General features: G+C 47.6%; 1 protein-coding gene across 1 annotated transcript in view; it reads left to right on the top strand.

Moving 5' to 3' along the window:
- The first annotated feature begins 4100 nt into the window (after nt 1-4100).
- Nucleotides 4101-25519, top strand: part of LOC143837289 (free fatty acid receptor 2-like) — a 35550-nt gene continuing 14131 nt past the window's right edge. Inside the window, exon 1 of the mRNA XM_077336920.1 lies at nt 4101-4258. The gene's annotated coding sequence lies outside the window, so the exon portion shown is untranslated. The remainder of the gene's footprint in view (nt 4259-25519) is intronic.

Genomic DNA, 25519 nt, shown 5'->3' with positions numbered 1-25519 from the left:
CTGAGAGAAAATGACCTTCAACACAGTCCCTTGGTCAGCATGTGCCAGGGTCGCGAGCCCCCAGGGGTGTCCTGAAGATCTCCCAGAATTATGACTTATCTCCTGATTACAGACAGCTCAAGTTGCCAGGCCCCCAATAGAGGTCGGAGCCCCCAACTGCCAGCACCCCCCCCACTCCACTGACAATCAGTTGGCTGGTGGGGGAGGACTCCCCCCCCCCCAAGAGCAAGGCCTAGAGGACACTGCAGCATGTCCAACATGACTTTTCTTTCTTTCTTTCTTTCTTTCTTTCTTTCTTTCTTTCTTTCTTTCTTTCTTTCTTTCTTTCTTTCTTTCTTTCTTTCTTTCTTCTCTCTCTCTCTCTCTCTCTCTCTCTCTCTCTCTCCTTCTTTCCTTCTTTCCTTCTTTCCTTCTTTCTTCTTTCTTTCTTTCTTTCTTTCTTTCTTTCTTTCTTTCTTTCTTTCTTTCTTTCTTTCTTTCTTTCTTTCTTTGGAATTAATTAATGGCTTTCAGCCAAAAAAGAAAAGAAACTGAGCTCATTGCGAGCTAATTGCCAATTTTTTCGGTATGTTTGGTTTCTGATGTCTCTCCTAAATATTTGCATGCCACAAGAGCACTGGACACATGAAGCTATCTTACGCTTTGTCTACCAAAGTCAGTCTAATCCACTCAGCTCCCCAGTGTCTCAGACAGAAGTCCTTTATACCCCTTCCTGTAAGATCCTTGAACTGGAGATGCTGGGGATTGAACCGGAGAACTTCTGGATGCCAAGCAGAGGCTCTACCCATGAACCACAGCCCCTCTCTCCTTTGGGAGCATATTCGCTATCAATAGTTGAAGTGGAGGAAGAAGAGGAGAGACTGGCTTCAGTAACACAGTTGTCCAGGCACTAAGGCCCAGTTTAGAACAAAGAAAAAAAGAGACAGATGGACAACGCTCATACATTGCAAACATGCTTGGCCAGAGCTCTCACTTTGAACCGAAAGCACCCTCTACTGGAAGCTGGAAGCTGGAAGCTGCAAGCTGTTCGTCCCAAAGTTGGCCTGAAGCAAGAAGCTGTCTCTCGACAACATGTAAACACTGCAGAGGTTTTGCATATACGGCCACTGGAGTTGGCTGGGGTTGCTACTGCAGAAGCCAGGAAAATCAATCAGAGTGGGACAGCTAAGTTCAAAGGAGATTGGTGGGGAGGGATGGGAAGCGAATGACACTGACCCCAGTCTGAAAGCCTGAACGCTGCTTGCTGTCCGTTTGTGTTGTCCTCTCCCTGCAACAGGGATCCTGTGAAGCAGATGGGGTTGGAGAGAGCACGAACCGAACTGCTCAGCGGAACCAGCTCCAAGAGAACTGTGACTAGCTCAAAGTCACCCAACTGCATGTGGGGGAATGTGGAATCAAACATGGTTCTCTAGATTATAGTCCAACACTCTTTAACCACTCCACCATGCTGGCTCAGGAGTCAGAAAGTTATGATAAACGGACTGAAAAATCTTATGTATTCAGGGTAGAATCCCAGGCATGATCATTTTTTTCTATTCCAGTAATGTGAAACAAAACTAGTTGTATTAGAGTCATATAATAGTATACATCACATTAAGTCTGCCCTTGGGAGAACAGGCTGATATTTTATGTTCAAAACGCACAGCAAACAGAATGAGCATATAATCAGCAGTATAATACACAATAAACAAATAGTCCGATTATTTTATTTTGAAGTGTTTCAATTATACCCTAACTCTTCCCCTAAGGGGGACTGCAATCATCTTATATCATTCTCCTTTCTTCCAGTTTCCTCTCACAACAACCCTGTGGGGTAGGTTTACTTAAGACTGTGTGACTGGCCCAAGGTCACCCAACAAGCTTCCACGGCAGTGTGGGCATTTAAACCTGGCTCTCCCAGATCATAGCATAAAGAAGAAGAGTTGGTGTTTATGCCCCACTTTTCTCTAGAAGAAGGAATCTCAAAGCGACTTTCAATCGCCTTCCCTTCCTCTCCCCATAACAGGTGAGGTAAGTGGAGCATAGCACTCAACGGCTACAGCTCGCTGGCTTTGCAACTAGGAACAGATTCGTGTTTGCAGGAAGAAACAGCTCAGTGAACATGTATCGCATCTGGGAGGGCCAAAACTGCATGGCCCTGCTGATATACCTGTTTCAATTTGCATATGCAATGGAGTTCCCCTGCAAGGAATGTGCTTCCTGGTGGACTGGCATAAGCATCTATTGGAAGAAGAAGAAGAGTTGTTCTTATATGCTGCTTTCCTCTACCCAAAGGAATCTCAAAGCAGCTTACAATCTCCTTCCCTTTCCTCTCCCTACAACAGACACCCTGTGAAGCAGGTGAGGCTCAGAGAGCCCTGATATTACTGAAGAAGAGTTGGTTCTTATATGCTGCTTATCTCTACCTGAAGGAGTCTCGACGCAGCTTACATTTGCCTTCCCTTTCCTCTCCCCACAACAGACACCCTGTGAGGTTGGTAACTCTGCTGGATCGAAACACAGGTCCATCTGGTTTTGCAGCAGTTTTCACACAATGCCCAGTTAACTCACCAGTGCAACAAGAGCCTTTCACTGAAGGTAATCTGTAATTAACGTAAATAAAATGAGATTAGGGTGGTGGGAGGAGTTGGTACTCATTGTGTACCAGAATTGGCCATCCATCCAACGAATGGCCAATCAGGTAGCCTCTCCCACCCCTGGCTGCCTCTCCCTCCAACTTCTTCCAGCAGGAAGAAGTCCCACCCCACTCTAATGAACTGACTCCAGAAGGTGAGCCAGCCAGCGAGCAGGAGCAGGGAGGGAGGGCCTGGGACGCCGGTTGGTCCCTGCCACAGTGCTTCCTGTGGGAGGGAGGTGTGGCCCAAAGCCTCCCCACGCTACTGCTTGCCTGTTTGCCTACATGTGGCCATAGGCCACCTTCCAGCTGCAGCTTCAGAGCATCTGCACAGACCACCCGGACCCTGCCCTGCCTCCAGGAGGTCAGCTGGCCAGCCTCTGGAAGCTGGGAGGGCAGGATGGGTGGGAGGGCCTGCAATGCCAGTCAGCTTCAGCCTTGCCATCGCATGGGGAGGGAAGGGCCCCACAAAAAACATGCCCTGAACCCTCACTGTTGCCTGCCCTTTGCCTCCGCATGGGCCGAGGCCGCCTCCCAGCCGCACGCTCAGAGCAGCTGCATTCCCGGCTGGCCCCTTCACTGTGCCTTCCTAATCCTGTGTGGGGTTGGATCTGCCATAGCCCTCTTAGCCACCTGCCAACCTGGTTCCCAATCAGCCAACATGCCAGCCACGGACGTGGCTGCTTCCCCACCCTGCGTGGGGAACGGGGGATTCTCAGAATATTGTGGCCCGGGTTCCACAGTTCCTGAAGGATATCGACAAGTTAGAACATATTCAGACAAGGATGACTAGGCTGGCTGTGGGTTTGTAATCCATGCCTTATGGGGAAAGGTTGAGAGTTGGGCATGTGTAGCTTGGAGAAGAAGAGGGGAAGGGGTAATATGATCATTGGGTTCAATAATGTAAAAGGTAGACCTGTTGAAGAGGAAGCCAACTTGTTTACTGCAGCTTTAGAGACACGGATTAGGAGCAATAAGTTCAAATGACCATTGGTTGGGTGACAGTGCTGAGAATTCTCCACTAATGAGCCCCGGCCGTACTGTTCCCAGAATTCCCTGGGGAGCAGACGGGCTATCCCACCCCCTGAAGCCTGCAATGTTTGCATCTTGTCTGATGCCTCTGTCATTAATGGCTCATTTATAACCGGGGGGTGGGGGGGTGGAGTTCTCATGCACCAGCCTTCTCTCATTTCATTTTATAACTTCCATAAAGCTGTTAACAATGGAAAAAGAAAAGAGCTCGCCTCCCCCCTTCCCACCCCGTGGGAGAGCTAGGAACATTTCCAGCTCGAAAAACCCAGTTTGAAAGTCTGTGGGCAGGGAGCACCCTTGGGGTGGCTCTGAAATCGGATGCTTCCTCCTCCTCCTCCTCCTTCTACGAGTTTGTTTTCCCATTAAAAACACACACACAAAAACCCTTTACTACTCAAGGAGGCCGGTTGGTTTCCTGCTGTCCAACGGCCACCAGTGCTTTCAGTTCTGGAAACAGGGACTGCCACTTCTCCTCCATCCTGTGGGAGCCCAAAGCCGAGCCTCGACTGAGTCCGGCAGGGGCTGGACTTCTCAGGGATCCGGTCCCCTCTTTCTCCCTCTGTAGGAGGGGCTGCCCGCACTGGGAGCTGGAAGGCTGCACTCACGGGAGAGGTGAGAAGCCTTCATTTCTTCATGATGCTTTCGGGATCTTCTGTCGTTGTGCTTGAGCTCCGTGCTGTTTCTGAGCGTTCAGAGAACATTCGGTACGTTGTCACTGTCATCCTTCTGATAGGACAATCCTATACAAACAGTCTGTGTTGGGATAGATTCACGGATAGCCAGAGTGGAGGGCGCTGCTGGCGCTGCTGCTGAAATGCCACCGGCTTATTCTAAGGACACCTTGAGAGAGTGGTGGGCTGGAAGCCGGACTCGGCCAGTAGGAACCTACAAGTTCTGTGAATGCATCTTGGGGCACTTCTAGGGGGAAGCAGTCATGGCTGTGGCCGTGGATTAAGACTGAAGCAATGAGGGAAGCTGCTGGTCCCTTCTCCCCTGCACTCTGTTGTTCACAGTGGGGAGGGGAAAGGACAGGCAAAGAAAGCGTATGGATGTGCCTTCAATGGGCAACCAACTCACAGCACCCCTAGCAAGGAGCAAGGGTGAAGCTGAGGTGGGCTGCCGTTACCTTCTTTCCTGGAGAGCCAGTGTGATGTGGTGGTTAAGGGCAGCGGGCTTTAATTTGGAGAACTGGGTTTGATTCCCCCTTCCTCCTCCATATGCAGCCAGCTGGGAGACCTTGGGCCAGTCACTGTTCTCTCAACCTCACCTGCCTGACAGGGTTTTTGTTGTGTGGAGAGGAAGGGAAGATTGCCTTGAGACTCCTTTGGGCAGTACAATGTAGGGTCCAAACCCCCAGCTTTTCTTCTTCCTCTGCAGAGTCTCCGTTGGCAGTCTCTCAGGCCAAGCACCGACCCTGCTTAGCTTCCAAAATCATCGTGAACAGGCTGTATTGTACCCTGCCACATCCCAAGATTTCCCCCTCCTCCCCCCCCCGTTTTGTAGCCCAGGGGGAGGAATTTTGATTGCTGAAACTGGTTAGTCAGAAAAAGGTAAACCCTGTCTCCCCCCAAAAACTGGGATTCCCAGGTTGCTGCACTTTCTCTTAAAAACATCAGGGGTGTTGATTCGTAGATCTCTCAGTGTGCCCATGGCAAGTTGTACCTGGAGGCTTTTCAGATTGTGCTAACAGCTTCTGTCCTACATCTTTTTTCTGTTCTAAAAGGCACCAGGTGGTGAACTTGGACCAATATTTTGGCATTGTGGAGCCGTATGGTGAGGCAAAACCATGACAGCCAGGGTGGTGTGGTTGTTAAGAGTGTTGGGTTAGTATTTGGGCGACCTGGGTTCGAATCCCTCCCTCATGCCATGGAAGCTTGGGCCAGGCACAGTCTCTTTGCCTAACCTACCCCATAAGGTTGTTGGGATGATTAGTTGCGTTGGGAAGAAAGACAGGGTAGGAATGAATTAAGGAAGCAAACAAATAACTGGAAGAGGAAGAGCTGGGTTTTTCGTACCCTGCATTTTATTACCCAACGGAGTCTCCAAGCACCTTACAATCACCTTCTTTTCCTCACAATATATTATTGAGAGGGGCAGATGGTATCCCATGAAGTCTTAAGGGTCCTTCCAAAAATTCTCAACACCCATTCTGAATGAAATACAGTGTTCCAAGTTTCTTAATCTCATTGCTGAAGCGGAACTAGTGAATTCAGAACTTTCTCTTTTCAAATGTTGCATATAGATGATAGAATCCTAGAGTTGGAAAGGGCCATACAGGCCATCTAGTCCACCCCCCTGCTCAATGCAGGATCAGAACAGGAGTGTAGAACAGGAGTGAGGCTGGGACAGTGCTTTGCTTCCAGGAGGTCCTGGGATCAAGCCCCATTATATACAGTTAAAAGGATCAGGAGTGGGTTAGGCAAGGATCCACGATAGCCCCAAGTCAGAGAAGGCAATACTGAATTATTAGAAGAAGAACCAAGTCTTGTGCTCTGCTTTTTACTACCTGAAGGAGTCTCAAAGTGAACTTGCAATCCCCTTCCCTTCCTCTCCCCGCAGCAGACACCCAGTGAGGTAGGTGAGACTGAGAGAGCGCTGAGAGAATTGTGACTGGCCAAGCTTACCCAGCATGGGGAGGAAGAGGGGGGAATCAAACCCAGTTCTCCGGATTAGAGGCCAATATTCTTAACCACTGCACTGATAAGTATTTCTGTTGCTGCTTTGGTGCAAGAAAACAATGTGTGTTTGTGTGTTTGTTTGTTTGTGTGTGTGTGTGTGTGTGTGAATGGGGGGGGGAGGTTGGAGCTCCTTTTTTATTTTATTTTCTTTGTAATTCATTTTATACCCCGCCACTCCCACATAGTGGTTTGTGGTGGGTCACAATCATCTTACAAACCCCAGAAAAGCATAAAAATCTTAAGTCCCATTAAAACCTGAATTAACCCCCTCCCTTGGTGGCAACCAGGCTCCCTCCCCGCTTCTTGACCCATGCCTTGCTCCCATGTAAAACAGCCCTTGAATTGACTGGGAACATTACTGCCCCAACATCACATCTCTTCTGTAAAACAGCTTGGGGTACCTTGACCTACTTTGGGGCAGATGTAGCATCTGGCTTGGTCCTCACAGAGACAGGATTATGATCTTCTGATAGGAGAATAGCCGTCACATGGCAAAGGGCAAAGATTTGTCCTCTGCTGCTCCAGAAAGGCTATCTAAAGTTACAGGATGGTAGATACCAATTAAGCATAAGGAGGAGCTTGCTAAGGATGCTTTAGGATGCTTTGGGCTGATCCTGCGTTGAGCAGGGGGTTGATTCTATGATTCTAATGGTAAGCGTAGGTCAAGAATGGAACCAGTTACCTTGGCACAAGTATTCATGCATAGGGTGGGAAACACTGTTGGGGATGCCTTAGCTTTCGATGTCCTCCATTAAGCAGAGGGTGGATGGAGTATGTAAAATGCCACCGTGTCTCAGCTGACTTAGCAGAGGTTTTTCCAGGCAAATAGAGTGGATTTGCCACCTCCTGTCTCTGCAGAGCAACCCTTCAGTTCCTTGAAGGTCTCTCCTCCAAGTACTAACCACGGCTGACTCTGCTTAGCTTTGAGTTCTGACAAGATTGGGCTAGCCAGCTTGGTGTACTGGTTAGGAGTGCAGACTTCTAATCTGGCAAGATGGGTTTGATTCCCCATTCCTCCCCCACATGCAGCCAGCTGGGTGACCTCGGGCTCACCACAGCACTGATCAAGCTGCTCCAACCAAGCAGAATATCAGGGCTCTTTCAGCCTCACCTACCTCATAGCATGTCTGTTGTGGGGAGAGGAAAGGGAAGGCAACTGTAAGCCACTTTGTGTAGAGAAAAGCGCATATAAGAACCTTCTTCTTCTTCAGTAATATCAGGGCTCTCTCAGCCTCCCCTCCCTCACAGGGTGTCTGTTGTGGGGACTTCTTTGGGTAGAGACTTTGAGACTTCTTTGGGTAGAGAAAAGCGGCATATAAGAACAAACTCTTCTTCTTCCGTAATATCAGAGCTCCCTCAGCCTTATCGCCCTCACAGGGTTTCTGTTTTGGAGAGAGGAAAGGGAAACAGATTGTAAGCCGCTTTGAGACCCCTTCGGGTAGAGAAAAGTGACATATAAGAACCAACTCTTCTTCTTCTTATAGCCTGGGCCCTCCAGGTCAAGGCATCTGTATAATTTTAAGTGCTTGGACCAGGCTCCCTCCACCCCGCTCCAGAGTTAATTGCAGTTTTGGAAAGCTTGATGGACCGATGGAAGATGTATTCACATGGAAACCCGTATTTGTCTGCAGCAGCAGAACAAACCTTTCCCAGAGACCCTTTCCTGATCTTCAACGCAGCCATCTGGGCAGCTAATTAATGACCTTTGAAAAAAAAACAACAGAGGATTGTTATCAGGATTCCCCCCCCCTCCACTGTGTCTTGCCCAACCCAAAGCCAGGACTACGTCCAAGTTTGCCAAGTCCAGATCGATACTGGGTCCCTGGCAACACGCTGGTTCTTCACAAAGGCTCCTCGGTGAGTAAAAATATCACACAGGGAATGGCTGCGACTCCAAGCTATAACCCTGTGCCTGATTGCCTCTACATTGGAGCTTAGATGAAAGAGACTGGGGAAGGGAAAGGGAGGGACTAGCCCAAATTCTTCCTGCTGGAAAAGCAATTCAGTCCAATGTATTTACTCCACCTAGTTCTGTGGGTTTTCTTCTCCCTTTTCCCCTGCCCCATCTTCCAAATGATGAAGCATCGGGCAATTTAAAGGGGGGAATTTAAAAAAAAGTGTTAAAGAATACAAAACTGATATTCATTGGAAATGCTGACAGTCCTGAATGCATTTGAAAACTCTAGTTGTTCTGCAAAAATTATGATTTTTGGGGTATTCTGACTCAGGGAAGCGTCTCTGTGAATGTTCACAATGATGCCGAAGAAATTCATTTGTCCAAAGGGAGGAGGGATAGTTTAAGCATCACTGGAATTCTAGCTATGGCAGTATGGATTAGAAACCCTGTTATTATGGAGCATTATTGTAGTATCCCCTCTCCTCAGTTTATGTGTTCCTTGCTTTGAGTGCTTTTGCTTAAAGAGACCCCTTTTATAATTTACCAAGATTCCCAATATTTTATGTTGAGGAAGCTGTGATCAGGTGTCCCACTGGATATTGGCACTGGGAACTCCTTTTAAGGTTAAAAATCACCTTGAAAGAGCCAGTTGTGAATTGGGATGAAATGTATCTTGCAAGAAACGTTCTTTGTTTTGCTTCTTTTTGTAGCCATGGCACCACCCACACAATTTCAGCTATCTGCTGTTAGCTTTACTCATGCGTTCCATTGTTTTTCTTTTTTAATATGCAACAAGTGCAAGAGTTCAATAGCCCCTTTAAGACCAACAAAGGTTTATTCAAGGCGTGAGCTTTCGAGTGCATGCCCTCTTCCTCAGACTAAATGAACAACCATCATAACTGTGGAGGTATAAGGCAAAAGCAAATTGTGGCATATTGGTACTCTGTGTCCTAATATCCTAATTAGAAACCGTACGATGCCATACGATAATTCTTTGCTAAAACAGCGAAATCAGTCCTGTTGAGTTAAGTTGTGGTTCGCAAAAACGTGGGAGAAATCAACCTTTATTTATTTTATTTATTATTCCATATTATTTCATACAGCTTAATTCGGATATTAGGACGGTTTTCTAATTTGCCACAATTTGCTTTTGCCTTATGTCACCACAGTTATGAAGGTTGTTCATTTAGTCTGAGGAAGAGTGCCTGTGCTTGAAAGCTCAAACCTTGAATAAATCTTTGTTGGTCCAAATGAATCGATTCTGCACAGATTCGTACAAGGAAACTCCATTTGCGGTGATTAAATGGGAACTCTGAATTCAGAGACAGTCAACCTCTGCATCTCTGTGCCAGGAGGCAATCTCTGTGGCTTGATCTCAACCTTCCAGAGTAACCGGTTGGCTGCTGTGTCAGACATGGTGGACCACTAGATCAGGGGTAGTCAACCTGTGGTCCTCCAGATGTTCATGGACTACAATTCCCATGAGCCCCTGCCAGCGTTTGCTGGTAGGGGCTCATGGGAATTGTATTCCATGATCATCTGGAGGACCACAGGTCGACTACCCCTGGACTAGATGAATCACCGGTCTGATCCAGCACGACTCTTCTTTCTTTGTGGGCACAGACAGCTTGCCCCCAAATTGTGCATCTATGAACATGCTGCCTCTCGAAACAGATTGGCAGCCATTCACATCAGTAAGAACGGCTTGGACGAACACCGAACGGTAGCATCTTCTAAAAACAGAGCATTTATTTGTGACTGATTTATACAATTTGGGACTGATTTTACTGTCTATTTAAACAACTGCCTGCCAAGCAGTGGCGTGGTGTGGAAGATGGGGGGGAGGGGGGAACGACAGCGGCTTTCCATTGGGCAATGTGAGAACTGGCCAGCACAAAAGGTATTTTGTGCTTTACTGCACTGTTAAGAAGGAATGTGGTGAAGCAACCTGCCCAAGAGCTGCAAACGGGTTGGCAAAAAATCAGCTACCGGTTGAAAAACTGGCTCCCGGTTCCCAACCGGCAAACGGGACCTTAGCTGAGGTGGTTGGTGTTCAAGCATCCCTTCAAAGTAGTGGAGTGCATCTTAGATGTGCAAAGTGCTCTTAACCAAAAGTGTTAAGAGAGGTCTTCCTATGCTTGAACGTTGGGAGAGCTGCTGTCTTTCAAAGTGAAATGTCCGGAGTTAAATGGACTGGTGGTCCTGATTCCACCAGGAATTTGGGGGTAATCTTTGATGCCTCCCTTCACATGGAAGTTCAGATTACAAAGGTAGCTCGTTTGGTGTTTTATCATCTGTGCCAAGCGAAGCGACTAGTGCCGTATCTGGCCCCAGAAGATCTTGCTGCAGTGATCCATGCAGGGGTTGTCTCAAGATTCCAGCGCTGTCACTCGCTCTATGCAGAGCTACTCTTGGCCTTGAACTGGAAATTGCAGCTGTTGCCAAATGTGGCAGGTTGGGTCCTCACAATGGTCCCTTGGAAGGAATATATATGACCTGCCCTCCAACTGCTACATTGGGTGCTAGTTGAATTCTGGATCAGGTGCAAGGTTTTGATACTATGCTGTCCAGGTCCTGCACATCTGAGGGACCGTCTCTCGGATAGTACATCGCTCTTCAAGTGCCAAGCTGTGGGTAATCCCTGGCCTCAAAGATATACACCTAGCTTTGACCAGGGCCAGTCGTTTCTGGTCCAGGACCCAGCCTGGCAGATTGAGTTGCCATCCAATACCAGGGGCCTGATGGAGTTGTCACAGGCCAATTCTGCATGGGCAGAAAAGGCCAAAAGGGGAGTCATGTGGAAGCAGGGCTAATGTCTGCTTCCACATGACATTGTTGCCAGGCCGTCGCCCTCCAAGGCCTGGTGTGGATCAGGCCCCAGAAGCCCTTGACTAAGGGAATATGGATTGTTCTGAGTTCCCTTAGTCCACTGCGGGGGCCAACAGGGCCTATCCTATGACAGGGCCATGTAGACAGGGAAGAACCGAGCCTTCCAGGTGGCCCAGAGGGAGCAAAAAATGCTCCAGTTGGGTTTGCAGCACTGCTGTGGGGTGGACTGGGGCATAAGTTGGATACACACTTTTCTTGGATGCTTTAGGATGCTTAGGGCTGATCCTGCGTTGAGCAGGGAGTTGGACTAGATGGCCTCTATGGCCCCTTCCAACTCTATGATTCTGTGATTTTGTGATTCTGTTTTCATTTTGCAATCCCACTTTCCTGCAAAATAACCGCTGCCCCAGTGGGCCTCTCTGGGCAGCGGAACTATTCCACCTGTGCTTTGTTTCCCTGAGGGGCGCATTTCAGCACTGGAGCAGATCTGGTACTAAAATGTGTCCCTTGGGTAGACACAGACTTCTGTGGTGCATGTAGCTCCATAGCAATACAAGGGCAGTGGCCCGGTGTGGCTGCCGCTGTGTATTATGGGCCACAGTTCCGCCGGGCCTATCAGACAGCACTCTTCCACCAGGCCTACAGTTGTGGCCAGGATGGTTTAACATCATAAGAGCCTCTCTCCTGTCCTTCCTCTTCTGGCACATACTACCAACCCTTCATATCAGATGGAAGATAGCTGAGGGAGAGGGAGTTTGTTAGTTGCTGATAGTTAACTGTTAATGTTTGTATTTTATGCTTTTTAAGTTGTTTTACTGCTTGTTTTATCTTATTGTTATAAACCACTTGGAGCCTATTCACACATTTCATTGTAGATCATTCAATCAGAAATTGTGATATATGCATGGCCAAGCCCAGTGCTTCTTGACTCTTGAATCTGCTGGAACCTGTTATTGTCTGTCTCCAACTATAAGAACAAGCAGGTTCTCCCACCCCATGTGGTTTGATTGGTGTTCTATAACTGTGTACTGCAGTTGATTAGTCCTGAATCCTGGTTGAACTAGAAGCATTTCTAAAATGAATTTCAGTGTAGGACCATCGACGTCTTGCCACATCATTCAGTTCCATGAGTAAATATGCATCCCTCCCCACCTCCCTTGCTACCAATAGCAATATTGACTTTGCTAAAAGCAACCGTGATGATATCATTTGGTATACTGTGCACGGTTAAAGAAACCACAGAGAAAGATGTTTGATGCAGCTGATCACATCAAAATTATGGCCCTACTGTGTTTTGTTGATGGAAACGCAGGCAGAAGGAAGAAGGCAGCATGGTCTAGCTTGATATTATCAGATCTCGGAAGTCAAGTGTTGTGAGTCCTTGGATGACAGACCAGCCAGGAAGGCTCTCCAGAGCTCTGTTGACCAACTAGTTCTGCTTCTCACTTGCCTTGACAGTCCCTTGCAGGGGTCATCATATGTCAGTTGCAATTTGATGACACTTAATGGGAGAGATAGTGGCTCTGAAGAGAAGATATTTTCTTCTGAGTCATGTCATTTGTCTATGAAGGTCCCTAATTCCCTTCTCAGGTTGGCAGTGATGCTCCAGAGTCTCTAGAGATCTTTGCCTTTGCTGACAACCTTTTAACTGAAGAGGACAGTGACTGAACCTGGGCCTTGCTCTATGCCAAGCAGATGCTCTACCCCTGGCCCACTCACTTCCCCTTCACAGAATACCTGAAATTGCCTTATCCTGAGTCAGACCATTGCTGAATCAGAGCCAGCTGGGTGTCATAGTTAAGAGAGAGAACAGGATTTTATTTCCCCCCCCCCTCCTCTTCCACATGCAGTCAGCTGGGTGACCTTGAGCCAGTCACAGTTATCTCAAAGCTCTCTCAGCCTCACCTCAGGAGAGGAAAGGTAGACGATTGTAAGCTGCTTTAGATAGTAGAAAGCAGGGTCCAAAAAACAGCTCTTCTTCCTCCTCCTCTTCCTCCTCCTCCTCCTCCAAAGCAGCCATTTTCTCTGGGAGAAGTGGAATCAATGTTTTAAATAAATAAACAAGTGAGTTATCAAGTCTTGAGGTCAGTTGTAATTCTTGGAGATCTCCACCCCCCACCTGGAAGTTGGCCACTGATCGGGCTCCAATGGGCTTAGTGGTGCACTGCAGAAGACCCACCAGCTGTAGGATCCCTTTGTGCTAATGAGTTACTCTGTGACCTACTGAGGCAATTTGATATTATTAGATTCCTCATAACGACTATTGAAGTTTGCTGTAAAGAGATAATAGAAAGAATTGAATGTATTGACACAGAGTTACAGATGAAGAATTAATGGAGCTCGTTTTCTTCCTGAAATTCTTTTGGATGGACATAAAGAAGAGGAAGAGGAAGAGGGAGAATTATATGCCACTTTTCTCTACATGAAGGTGTCTCAAAGTGGCTTACATTCGCCTTCCCTTTCCTCTCCCCACAACAGACACCCTGTGAGGGAGGTGAGGCTGAGAGAGCCCCTATATTACTGCTTGGTCAGAATAGGTTGATTAGTGCTGTGGTCAGCCCAAGGACACCCAGCTGGCTGCATGTGGGAGAGCGTGGAATCAAACCTGGCTCGCCAGATTAGAAGTCCACACTCCTAACCACTACACCAAACTTGTTCTAACACCAAACCAAAATTTAATGACCGTTTCACACCAGCTTTCTTCTTGTTTGATTCAGTGGACTTGGAATATAGTAACTATGCATGGGATTGTATTTCCAGCCCCTTTAAAAGATGAGCAGAGCGTTAACTCTGGTGTGGTGTAGCGGTTAAGTGCAGTGGACTCCAATCTGGAGTCCTCCTCCACCTGCAGCCAGCTGGGTGACCTTGGGCCGGTCAAAGTTCTCTTAGAGCTCTCTCAGCCCCACCTACTCATGGGGTCTCTGTTGTGGGAAGAGGAAGGCAATTGCAATCTGTTTTGAAATTCCTTCAAGTAGTAAAAAGTGGGGTACCAAAAAATGATTGTTCTTCTCTTCCTCCTTCTCCTTTTCCTTCTCCTTTCTAAGTCTGACTTTCAGGGCCATTCTGGGACCGCAGAAGTGGATCCTTTGCCTAACCCTGACCCTTTTAATTATAGATGATGGGGCTTGAACCTGGGAAGCAAAGTAGGCATTCTTCCATGGAATCCCAGCCTCACTCCTGTTCTGTACAACACTTGGAAAGAAAAAGTGGTGAATCCCTGAGTTCCATTTCGGCAATGAGATTAAGAAACTTGAAACACTGTTTTTCATTCAGAATGGGTGTTTAGAATTTTTGGAAGCACCCTAAAGGCTTCATGGGATGCCACCTGCCCTTTCTCTCTCAGTCCCTCAGCCATGACTGATATCCCTACTCCTCAAGCCCTCGGGCAATGAGCGAACCCACGGGGATCAGCTGTGGGTCAGTGGCAGATCATCGTCTTGGCCTGCCGACGGTCCCAGGTCCAATACCAAGCATCTCCAGTTAAAAGCATCAATTGGTAGGTGATGCAAATGACTCACTGCCTGGGAGCCTGGGCCTAGTCTGCACATACAGGATAATGCACTTTCAATGTGCTTTGGCAGCTGGATTTTCCTGTGCAGAACAGGAAAATCTACTTCTAAAGTGCATTGAAAGTGCATTATCTATTGTGTGCAGAAAAGGCCCTGGAGAGCCACTGCAAGTCGGAGGCAACCACACTGACTTTGATGGGATCCGATTGCATGGAAGGCATCTTCCTCTCTCCCCAGGCTTAGGGAAAACAGATCACCCATCAAAACAGGAACAACACCAATACTATTGCGTATAACTTTGCATACTCAGATATATCCTTATTAAGAGATGTTTTTAGGGTGGGGCTGCACTTTCTCAGCACCCAAAGGACGGGTTGGTATTGCAATAGCCTCCAGGGATCAGGGAGCGAAGATTTTCATATTTTCCAAATCTGATGACCTATTATGCAAAGCGGACATGCGACGGGCATATGCATTGTGGGGTTACTTCTAGCGGGACTTATTATTATTATTATTTCCCCCAGTTTTGCTTCTGCACCCTAAATTCTGACCCAACGTGCACAAATTAGACAGGTGAACCTTTTCCTGGCTCAGAAAGAAGGCAAGTGGAAAAGGTTCACAGGTATAATGTTGCTAATCAGTGAAGACTTCATTGATCTGTTTTCTGTCGGTTCTGGACGTGACTGCTTTGCTAGGATATGGGAGTATAGCCGAATTCAAGAGGAAGAATGTCTCACAGAGCTCCATGAGGAGGGTTGCCAGCTTTGGATTGGGAGATACCTGGAGTTTTTGGGGGACAATCAGAACATCACTGGGTACAATACCGTAGAGTCCACCCTACACCCTACACTGGGTACAATATCATAGAGTCCACTCATTTTCTCCAGGGGAGCTCATTTCTGTCACCTGGATCCTTTATGCTTGGCGGCAGCTACTCCGCGCTGCTGCCAGGCCGTTCCCCGTATATTCACAGGGGCGGGGCATGCAGGACTGTCTTGGCATAGCACACACGCGTTTTGAGCTGGGGCCAGGAGGCCTGGAACGCTCCCAGCCAAGGTAAGTGTTAGCGGCCGGTGGGGGGGGGAAGTGGGGAGGGGCCCAGGCCCCCTCCACATGTTCTCTTGGGGCAGGGGGTTGCCCCCATCATCTCCATGGCTCCGTGAAGTCCGCAGGGGCATGCGGTGTCCCTATAGGGTTACCATAGGTCATGACCTGGCGGGCTGAAAGGCCCAGCACCATCAATTATGTGCAGCCCTGGCCCGCCCTAGCCCCTGCTGCCACCTGGCCTAACCAGAAAGCTGCAGAAGTTCCCACATTTGATTAACACAGGCCTTCTGTAGACCTGGGCCAAGACACGCCTGCACTGGTGGTGGTGAGCATTTTCATGGATTTTCCCCAAAGCCCTGCCACCACCAGTGCGGAATTCTGGCCCGTGCATAATGGGTCGTGGAGATCCATTTTAATTGCCTTTTGATCTTCAAGCCCCACCTGGATCTTCAAGCCCTAGCTATCTAAGATTGCCAACATGGGTGGAGAAATGCCTGAAGATCTGGGGAAGAGACCTGGGGAGCATCAGATTTAGAGAGGGGAGATATTTCAGTGGAGTATAACTCCAGAGTCATCCCCCCTCCAACTGGAGATCAGAAGAACTAATCCCTGTTGTCTAGAGACCAGTTGCAATTCCAGGAGATTTCCAGACCCCACTTGGCAACCCTAAAATTCCTAGATGCCTCTGCGAGTCATCACAGCATCTCTTTTTCACCCAATCTAGTGCAGGTGCAGTAGGGATGCTAGCCTCCATGTGGGACCTGGGGATTCTTCAGCATTACACTTCATCTCTAGGCAACAAAGATCCATCCTTGTGGAGAAAATGGTAGCTTTGCAAGGTAAGGTGGACTCCCTGGCAGTGTACCCCATTGAGGTCCTTGTTCCTCATAAGCCTCCATCGCTAAACCTCCAGGAGTTTCCAAAGCTAGAGCCCTACCCCCACCGCTCTCCGGTGGCCGGGGGCAGGGCGGGGCTAAGATGAAGAAAAATGGTAGATCTGACATTATAAGTATAATACATAAAAAACAAAAGAACACGGAAATACATGCATTTAGTTATAATGGGTGTTAACAATGGTATTGTTATTGTTGTTGTTAGGTGCAAAGTCATGTCCGACCCATCGCGACCCCATGGACAATGATCCTCCAGGCCTTCCTGTCCCTTACCATTCCTCAAGGTCCATTTAAGTTTGCACCAACTGCTTCAGTGTCTCCATCCAGCCACCTCATTCTCTGTCATCCCCTTCTTCTTTTGCCCTCGATCGCTCCCAGCATTAGGCTCTTCTCCAGGGAGTCCTTCCTTCTCATGAGGTGGCCAAAGTATTTGAGTTTCATCTTCAGGATCTGGCCTTCTAAGGAGCAGTCAGGGCTGATCTCCTGTAGGACTGACCGGTTTGTTCGCCTTGCAGTCCGAGGGACTTGCAAGAGTCTTCTCCAGCACCAGAGTTCAAAAGTCTCAATTCTTTGAGCTCATCCTTCCTTATGGTCCAACTTTCACAGCCATACATTGCAACTGGGAATACCATAGCCTTGACTAAATGCACTTTTGTTGGCAGGGTGATGTCTCTGCTTTTTAGGATGCTGTCTAGATTTGCCATAGCTTTCCTCCCCAGGAGCAAGCTTCTTTTAATTTCTTTGCTACAGTCCCCATCTGCAGTGATCTTGGAGCCCAGGAAAATAAAACATGTCGCTACCTCCATTTCTTCCCCATCTATTTGCCAGGAATTGAGAGGGCCGGATGCCATGATCTTCATTTTCTTGATGTTGAGTTTCAAGCCAACTTTTGCACTCTCCTCCTTCACCCGCATCAACAGGCTCTTTAGTTCGTCTTCACTTTCTGCCATTAGAGTGGTATCATCTGCATATCTGAGGTTGTTCATATTTAACAATGGTACACAGCCCTAATAATAGCCTCAGTACTAAATTCTGAAATTCACAAACATGAGCTTCATATTCTAGGCAAAACACCTTTCAATGCGCATCCTTCCTTAGTGGTCAGGCATATATAAGCATCTGATCTCAATCAGCCTTTTTCAACCTTTTGACTACTGAGATGCCCCTGAAATATGTTTCAGGCTTTGAGGAGCCTTGGAAGGGACTGGGACTCATGTCAATGGGCCACACCTCCCTGACACACCCAAGGAGGACCAAGGGAGGTGGGGAAGAGAAATTAGGTGGTTTGAGATTGAAGTAAGGGTCCAGGCTCCGCCATGTTTCCCTGGCACAGTAACCATGTGCGAATGTCATCCCCAGCCCAATGGAAGCGGACGGTTCCTGCTTTCACTAAAATTTCGGGCATAGATTGTGGCTGGGTCCATTGAAGCAGGAAATAGGAGAAAAGTCGGGGAGCCCCTGGATTGGTCTCATAAGGATCTCTGGTCTAGGCCATTTGGTCCGTGCTTGTAAGTTTTATAATTTAGACTTGATTTTGTACTGAGGCTAATTTGGGGGATGTATACTGTTTTCTACTTTTATTACAAATAAATGCATGCATTTTTGTATATTGCATTTTTAAAAAATTGTATGTACTATATCAGGCCTCGTAGTCATATTTCTTTAACCTCTTGTGGTTTCTTGATTCAAAATCTTTGGGGTTACATTTTTTCTCCAGTTCTCCTTACTTTGGCAACCCTCAGATGAAGGCTGGCCATTAAGAGACTGACTTTGCCAGGGATCTAAAAACAGCAAGAGGCCACGTCCCCGTGAACAGTTTTTATAAGCAAGGCTTTTTATTGGGATGAGGAGGGGCGGGGTGGAGGCTCGAGTACAGCTCTGTTTACTTTCAGGCTCCCGAGCCTTCATTTCCCCCCAAGGGCCTGTATTGTTCCCGTCTTGTGATTTATCCCTCTGAGACACTAATGGATAAATAATCCTCCCTCTTGGGTGGCAGCCCTGCCTTTTTCGCCCACACGCTGTTTACAGTGAAGACAAGCAAGTAGCAGAAAAAGACATTAATAGCAAAAGGCTCCCAGAGGCAGAAAAGAAAGGTCAGGGGAAACGCAGGCCTGGGACCAGAGTCATTGAAAACCCACTCTAGTCATGTGCAAGGTTGGGCCAGGATGGTTTGGTGCCAACTGACCAGTGCAAAAATTTGCTCTTGGATGCCAGTCCCCAGGTGGGACCTGGAGATCCCCTGGTTTTTCAGCTCATATCCAAGGAACAGAGATCAGTTCCCCTGGAGAAAATGGCTGGTTTGGAGGGGGGACTCCATAGCATTATTGAGATCTCTAACACCGAGATCATGGTTAGATGTATTGTATTGGTGCCACCCTCTTCTGAACATTATTCTCTCCACCAGGCTGAACTAAGATCAGAATTGTGACCACCGCCGCTATATGTTATGTGATATGTTATATGTAACTTTTAATTGGGGTTTTTATGGGGATTTTATTGTGTTTTAACTATTTATGTTGTAAACCGCCCTGAGACCTATTGGGAGAAGGGCGGTCTAAAAATATAATAATAATAATAATAATAATAATAATAATAATAATAATAATAATACTAATAATAATAATAATAATAATACTCCACTGAGATCCTTTCGTACACCAAATCCTACCCCCTTCTGACTCCGCTCCCAGGTGCTCCAGGTATCTCCCAACAAGGAGCTGGCAACCCTATTTCAGTAGTGTCCAGAAAGGTTGGCAAATACCTGGAGATTTTGGGGGTGGAGCCTGAGGATAGCAGTGTTTAGGGAGGGGCAGGGCTTCTACGGGCATGTAATGGGGCAAAATGCTATAAAGTCCACCTTCCAAAATGGCCATTTTCCCCAGGAGAACTGATCTCTGTCAGCTGGAGATCCATTGTAATAGTGGGAGATCTCCAGCTACGCCCACAAGTCTGGGAACCTTATCTATACTCCTCATAGATTTCAGCATTAACCAAGATGGGCTTGATAACCATTCAAGCATGCCTAGTCGGCCTGATTAATATGTTAAATGTGTTGGGCTGGAGGAAACCCAAGATGAGTTTGATTTTTCTTCTCGCTGCCAGAGCTCTTATTTTGTAATGTTAATGTTTTAATGTGACGTGAGGTTTTTATTCTGCAAGACATCTCACAAGAGCGGCAGGTAATATATCTAATAAATATTAATTAATTAATTAATTAATCAATTAATTAATTAAATAGTTTCAAGGAGAACACGTTCAACCAGGGCATGTTGTGGCAAGGTGTCTCTGTGAATTCTGTCACTGAAAAAGAAAAAGATCAATTGAAGGAACAGTGACTAATGTTTGGTATAGCTAGGAGTTCGGCATTTTCTTCCCACCTGGAGTCTGGCAACCTCAAGACCCAGTTCATTTGCAGACAGCAAGGGAGGGAAATCATCTCCTGAGTACAGTGCAGTGGCTGGAAGGACTTCATCATTCCCTCCCTTTCACCTTGCAGGCTTTTGCATATAGGTACCTAGGAAGCTGCCTCCTACTGAATCAGACCTTTGGTCCATCAAAGTGAAGTATTGTCTGCTCAGACTGGCAGGGCCTCAGGCTGAGGTCTTTCCCACCACCCATGACCTGACCGTTTTAAGTGGAGATGCAAGGGACTGAATCCGGGACTTTCTGCAGTCAGTACTCTGCCACTGAGCCATGAGCCCTCCTAGCTAGCAATAAAGGGCTGTTGGTATCCCTGTCGGTGACACCTGTCTTCTCACAGACACATGGGACCAGTTTCAACCTGATTTTTGGGGCAGGGGCATAGTCTCTGAGGGAGAGGGATTATTTAATATATACTAGCAAGAAAGCCCATTGCAACCAGGAATGAAATGGGCGCTAGGATCCAGGGGTCACCGGCAGGTGCAGATCTCTCTCTCTCTCTCTCTCTCTCTCCCTCTCTCTCTCTCTCTCAGCAGGAGCTATAGGAGGTAATCAGGGCTGTTTGTAATCAGGCTTGTTTGCGGTTTGGCAGGGCTCTCTGTGTCTCTGTGTCTCTCTCTCATGGCTGGCTCCTGCAGTGTCTGAGGGCAAAGTGGCTAGTAGCCAATGAGGGAGGGCGGGAGCTGTAGGTGCAGGGCCAATCAAGATGTGGCCAGCTTTGCTGGCTGCATCCTTATTGGCTCTATTCCCACTCGGACAGCCAGAACACTCTCCACCCCCAGGGCTCTTTCACAAATATTAAGAGGAACAATGGATATCCATCTTCTGTGTCTGCTGAGCACAAAGTGGGTGGGTCCATTATAAAAGAGGCGTTGTCATTGGCTTCCCTCATTCAAATGAAACGGTTTTCCACTGGAAAATGAGGAAGACTAGTAGGCATATGTGCTTTCCTTAGTTAGTGCATGGCTCCGTCTGTCCTTCAGGATTTCCTTGTTCCCAGGAGGTATGAAGAGGGAGGTATTCCAATTGGCCCTGCCTCCTGAGATAGCCATTTTTATTTTGGCCCCTCCTCTTGTGGAAGCCATCTTGGGGTGGTGCTTTTCACCCCCTTTCAAAATTCAAAAATGCCTGCAGGCTCAGAAAGAAGAAGAAGAAGATTTGGTTCTTATATGCCCCTTTTTCCTACCCAAAGGAGGCTCAAAGCGGCTTACAATCGCCTTCCCATTCCTCTCCCAACAACAGATACCCTGTGGGGTGGGTGATGCTGAGAAAGCCCTGATATCATGAGCAGAGCTTTCAGACTGCATGTCTGCTGCCTTACCACTCTGCGCCACAAGAGGCTCTTGGTACATGTGGTACAGGGCAGTGGTCCCCAACCTTTTTATCACCGGGGACCACTCAATGCTTGACAGTTTTACTGAGGCCCACACTCTAATGCTCTCTGATTCTGGTTGCTATGGTAATGTTTAAACATCCCTTCAAAATAAGATACAGACACGCCACAACAATGAACATAAGGAACATTTTATTTTCATGGAAATTTTAACTCATGACAATGACAAATCAATGGGAACCCTGAGCTTGTTTCTCTGCAACGAGATAGTCCCATGTGCGCCTGCTGGATCGTGGATGAAGCAAAGGGCCGGGGGGGGGGGGAGAAGGTATCCTTCGCGGCCCACCTCCAGTTAGTCGACGGACCACATGTGGTTCGGGGCCCACAGGCTGGGAATTGCTAGTACAGGGAACCAATACCAGCATTAAAATTATTAAAGCATTTATTAAAAGAAAATGTTCACAAGCATACTTTTACTGCAGCACCACATTGAGCAAGGGATTGAAAAAAGGGGCTAAAACACAATTCCTCTGTCCTTCTCTCCATACATGCCCTATCAGATGTTAAAATATAGGACAGGCTCCTTACCTTATAAGGTTATAGATCTCTACAGAGTTTCCCTTACCTTGAAACTCCCTCCAGCTGTCTAGGCCAGTACACAGTAATGACCACTTCCTCCAGATCTCAGTTAAGAGGTCTGTCTGCTTTGATCAATTCAGCACAAAAAAGAACTTCCTCTTTGCTCCACTGAGGTTTATCACTTCTCTGTTTCTAAGAATTGACCAGATCAGACTTTTCCTGGAGATCTTCAGGAGTTCCTTCTTTCTAGTATTTAACACCTCAAAACCTATTTCCTGCTTGAAAGGTGGTGGTGGTGGGGAGACTGGATCCTCCTATTGTCTCTAGCTATACTTAGCCTTAGAGCCTCTTGTGGTGCAGAGTGGTAAGGCAGCAGACATGCAGTCTGAAGCTTTGCCCATGAGGTTGGGAGTTCGATCCCAGCAGCCGGCTCAAGGTTGACTCAGCCTTCCATCCTTCTGAGGTCGGTAAAATGAGTACCCAGCTTACTGCTGGGGGGTAAACGGTAATGACTGGGGAAGGCACTGGCAAACCACCCCGTATTGAGTCTGCCATGAAAACGCTAGAGGGTGTCACCCCAAGGGGTCGGACGTGCTTGCACAGGGGATACCTTTACCTTTATACTTAGCCTTTCCTAAGAGGTAGCTGAGGTGAGCTTGGAAAGCCATTGATTGACTTCCTCCTCCCCAGTTGTTCTTTGCTGAGAGAGAGAGAGAGATTTAAAAATACAAAGTGAAGGTTTTGCTCATTTCAACCTCCACAGAAAAAAACTAATTTCTTAACACATCTTGATGGGTTTCTTCTTATCTCTGTGGTTCAACCTTCTACCTTCTCTTACAAGCTGAGCCCACTGGTGCTGATTATGAAACCCTGTGGTTTTCAAACCTGGCAGAACATGGAGGGAGGTGAATGCTTGTGATTCCCTCCCCCCACGTCACCTGAAAAGCACCTGACAACAGTGACCAACCCAGGTGATCGACATGGAAGATATACTCTTCCTCACATGGCGCTGTGGTTATTCCTATGCAATATCGCTGCGTTGGGGAGAGCAACGTAAACAAACAGACCAGTGAGTGCTTAATAAAGACCTATTGATTTATATAAACATTTGGAAGATCCAAGGCAAAACAGGCTGCGATGCTTTCAAATAACAAAACAGTTATTTCCACTGGGTTCTTTATGAATCATACTTTTCCTGCAAGCTTCACATCTAAACATCGCTTGGCTTTGGGGTCAAAAGGAAGCCACTCTTGTGCTTAACTAGGGATTTACAAAAGTATGTGGAAGAGCCAGGGCAAAATATAGATCTCCCCAAACCAAAAACATTCATTTCCACCTGGTTCATTTTAGGTCTTGCTTTTCCAATGTCCCTTAAATCCATTTGCTTAACTTGGTAGCCTTTGCCTGGTCAGTGAGCAATACTGCAAGACTGAAAGCGGCCCCCTAAGGAGTTCCTTGGAAAGAGCAGAGAAAGACATACTTAGGAGGGATTAAACTGTAAGCATCACAGTAAATACTTTTTATCCTTTCGAAGTAGGGATGCTCAAACTCCTGCCAGTTTGACTGATGTCTTGTCCGCCAGTTGCAAATAGGGAGCCAGTCTTTTGACGATCAGTTCGACTCTTCGTTGACCCATCTGATGGGTCATTTCACTGCATTCCTTCCTAACTGTGCAACACAGTGAAATGGGCTTTTCTTGTCGCTGACATTTTGCTAGCTGATCAAGTGGAGAGCTTTTAGAGCAGTGGTCCCCAACCTGCGGGCTGCGGCCCGGTGCCGGGCCGCAAAGGCCATGGCACCGGGCCGCGGCTCCCTCTCCCCGCCCCGCCCCCGCAGTAAAACACTTCCCAGGCCGCAAGCTTGCGGCCCGGGAAGCTTCTTACTGCGGGAGGCGGGGAGAGGGAATCAGGGCCGGGCCGCGCCTGTGCGGGCCATGCCCGCTCGGCCCGATCCGCGGGCGCGGCCTGTGGGCGCGGCCCGATCCGTGGGCGCGGCTCGCGGGCGCGGCTCAGGTGCGGCCAGATCCGCGGATGCAGCGTGGGCGCGGCCCGCGGGCGCGGCCCGATCCGCGGGCGTGGCCCGCACGGGCGCGGTCCGCGTGGGCACGGCCCGATGCCCTGCAATAAAAAGAAAACTAGCAATGGTCATTGCAGAAGTGCACACTAACATTCGAATGATATATTGTCAGAAACTCTGAATTCCCAGCATTCTTTATTTTTAACCATATGCCTGTAGCTCTTTCCCTTGCAAATGCTCACCTGCGGGCTGGATTGCTGTATCTTGCTGTACGCAAGCCTTCCCTTATCCCTGACCCAGAAGCTACAGTTGGTCCAGAATTCAGTGCATGGGTCCTATCAAAAAAACCCTGGAGAGCACAGATTCAACCAATTTTTAAGGGTTTTAACCTTTAAGGTCCTGTGCGGTCTGAGACCTGCCTATCTGAGGTACCGCCTCTTTGAATATGGCCACTGGAGAACATTCAGCAAACACCAACCTGTTGACAGTCCCCAGCCTCAGAGAGTTATGCTTGGCTTTGACCAGAGCCAGAACCTTTTCAGCCTTGCCTGCAGCCTGGTGGAATGAGTTGTCAGCAGAAGTGCAAGCCCTTACAGAACTCTCCAAGTTCCGGAGGGCTTGAGAGACGGCACTCCTCTACCAGGCATCACCACAAAGTTGAGTTCCTCAGCCGAACCCCTCGTTATCCTCCGTTTGTGCCTGATAGAACAATGATTTATTTCCGGCACACAGAGTGCATGTGAGCGATGTATATAGTTTGTTTTAATGCATTTTGAATCCTAAATTTTTGTCTTGGTTTTAATTCATTGTGTCAGCTGCCTCGAGACAGTGAGGAGAGAGGCGGCCTATAAACCGAAACATACCTCCCTACATGCATGCATATATACATAAATATAATAATAATAATAATAATAATAATAATAATAATAATAATAATAATAATAAATAGTTATAAAAGGTGATGGGCCTTCTGGACTGGTGCAAGGACTATCTGATTTGTTCTGGAAGACCTTCAGGTTAGACTGAGGACTTGCTAAGGTTGGTTGTATTGGGTTGCATCCAACTAGCTGTGCAGCTGGCAAGAAAGGCAAGACGGGACCGCTTGGACCAAGCAAAAAGAATATGCTGAGGATCATGGCATCGGCATGGACAAAAGCCATGTGGAACGGAAGGAGAAATGGACAAGACCTGGTGAAATGGCTTATTAAATTAAATAATAGTTCTAGGGGAAGGAAGGAAGGAAGGAAGGAAGGAAGGAAGGAAGGAAGGAAGGAAGGAAGGAAGGAAGGAAGGAAGGAAGGAAGGAAGGAAGGAAGGAAGGAATTCGTTTGGATAAGTCCAGAGGCCTTTACAAAACAACAATATAAACAACACCTTTACAAGATATATATATGATAAAAAAATAAAAGGCCCCTTAAAACAGTTTACTATATCTGTTCCACATAATATATTTCTGGCAAGGACTTGGAGGAGGAGCATGGTCTCATGGCTTAAGTGCTACTCAGCGCTTAACTCTCACTCAGGGTGGATGCCCCTCCCCTGAGTGCCTCCTCCTCCAACCGGCTTACCTGTGTGTCCAGTGGCCAACCGATCACCTTCCATCCGCCACCCCTGACCACCCCCTCCTCCTTCCACTTCCCTCCGAGGCTTGGAGGCTGCAGATCCCTGCCGC

Source organism: Paroedura picta, chromosome 5 (genome assembly GCF_049243985.1).
Source record: "Paroedura picta isolate Pp20150507F chromosome 5, Ppicta_v3.0, whole genome shotgun sequence".
In the NCBI taxonomy this organism is placed as follows: Eukaryota; Metazoa; Chordata; class Lepidosauria; order Squamata; family Gekkonidae; genus Paroedura; species Paroedura picta.
This window is presented reverse-complemented; position numbering and strand designations above follow the sequence as displayed.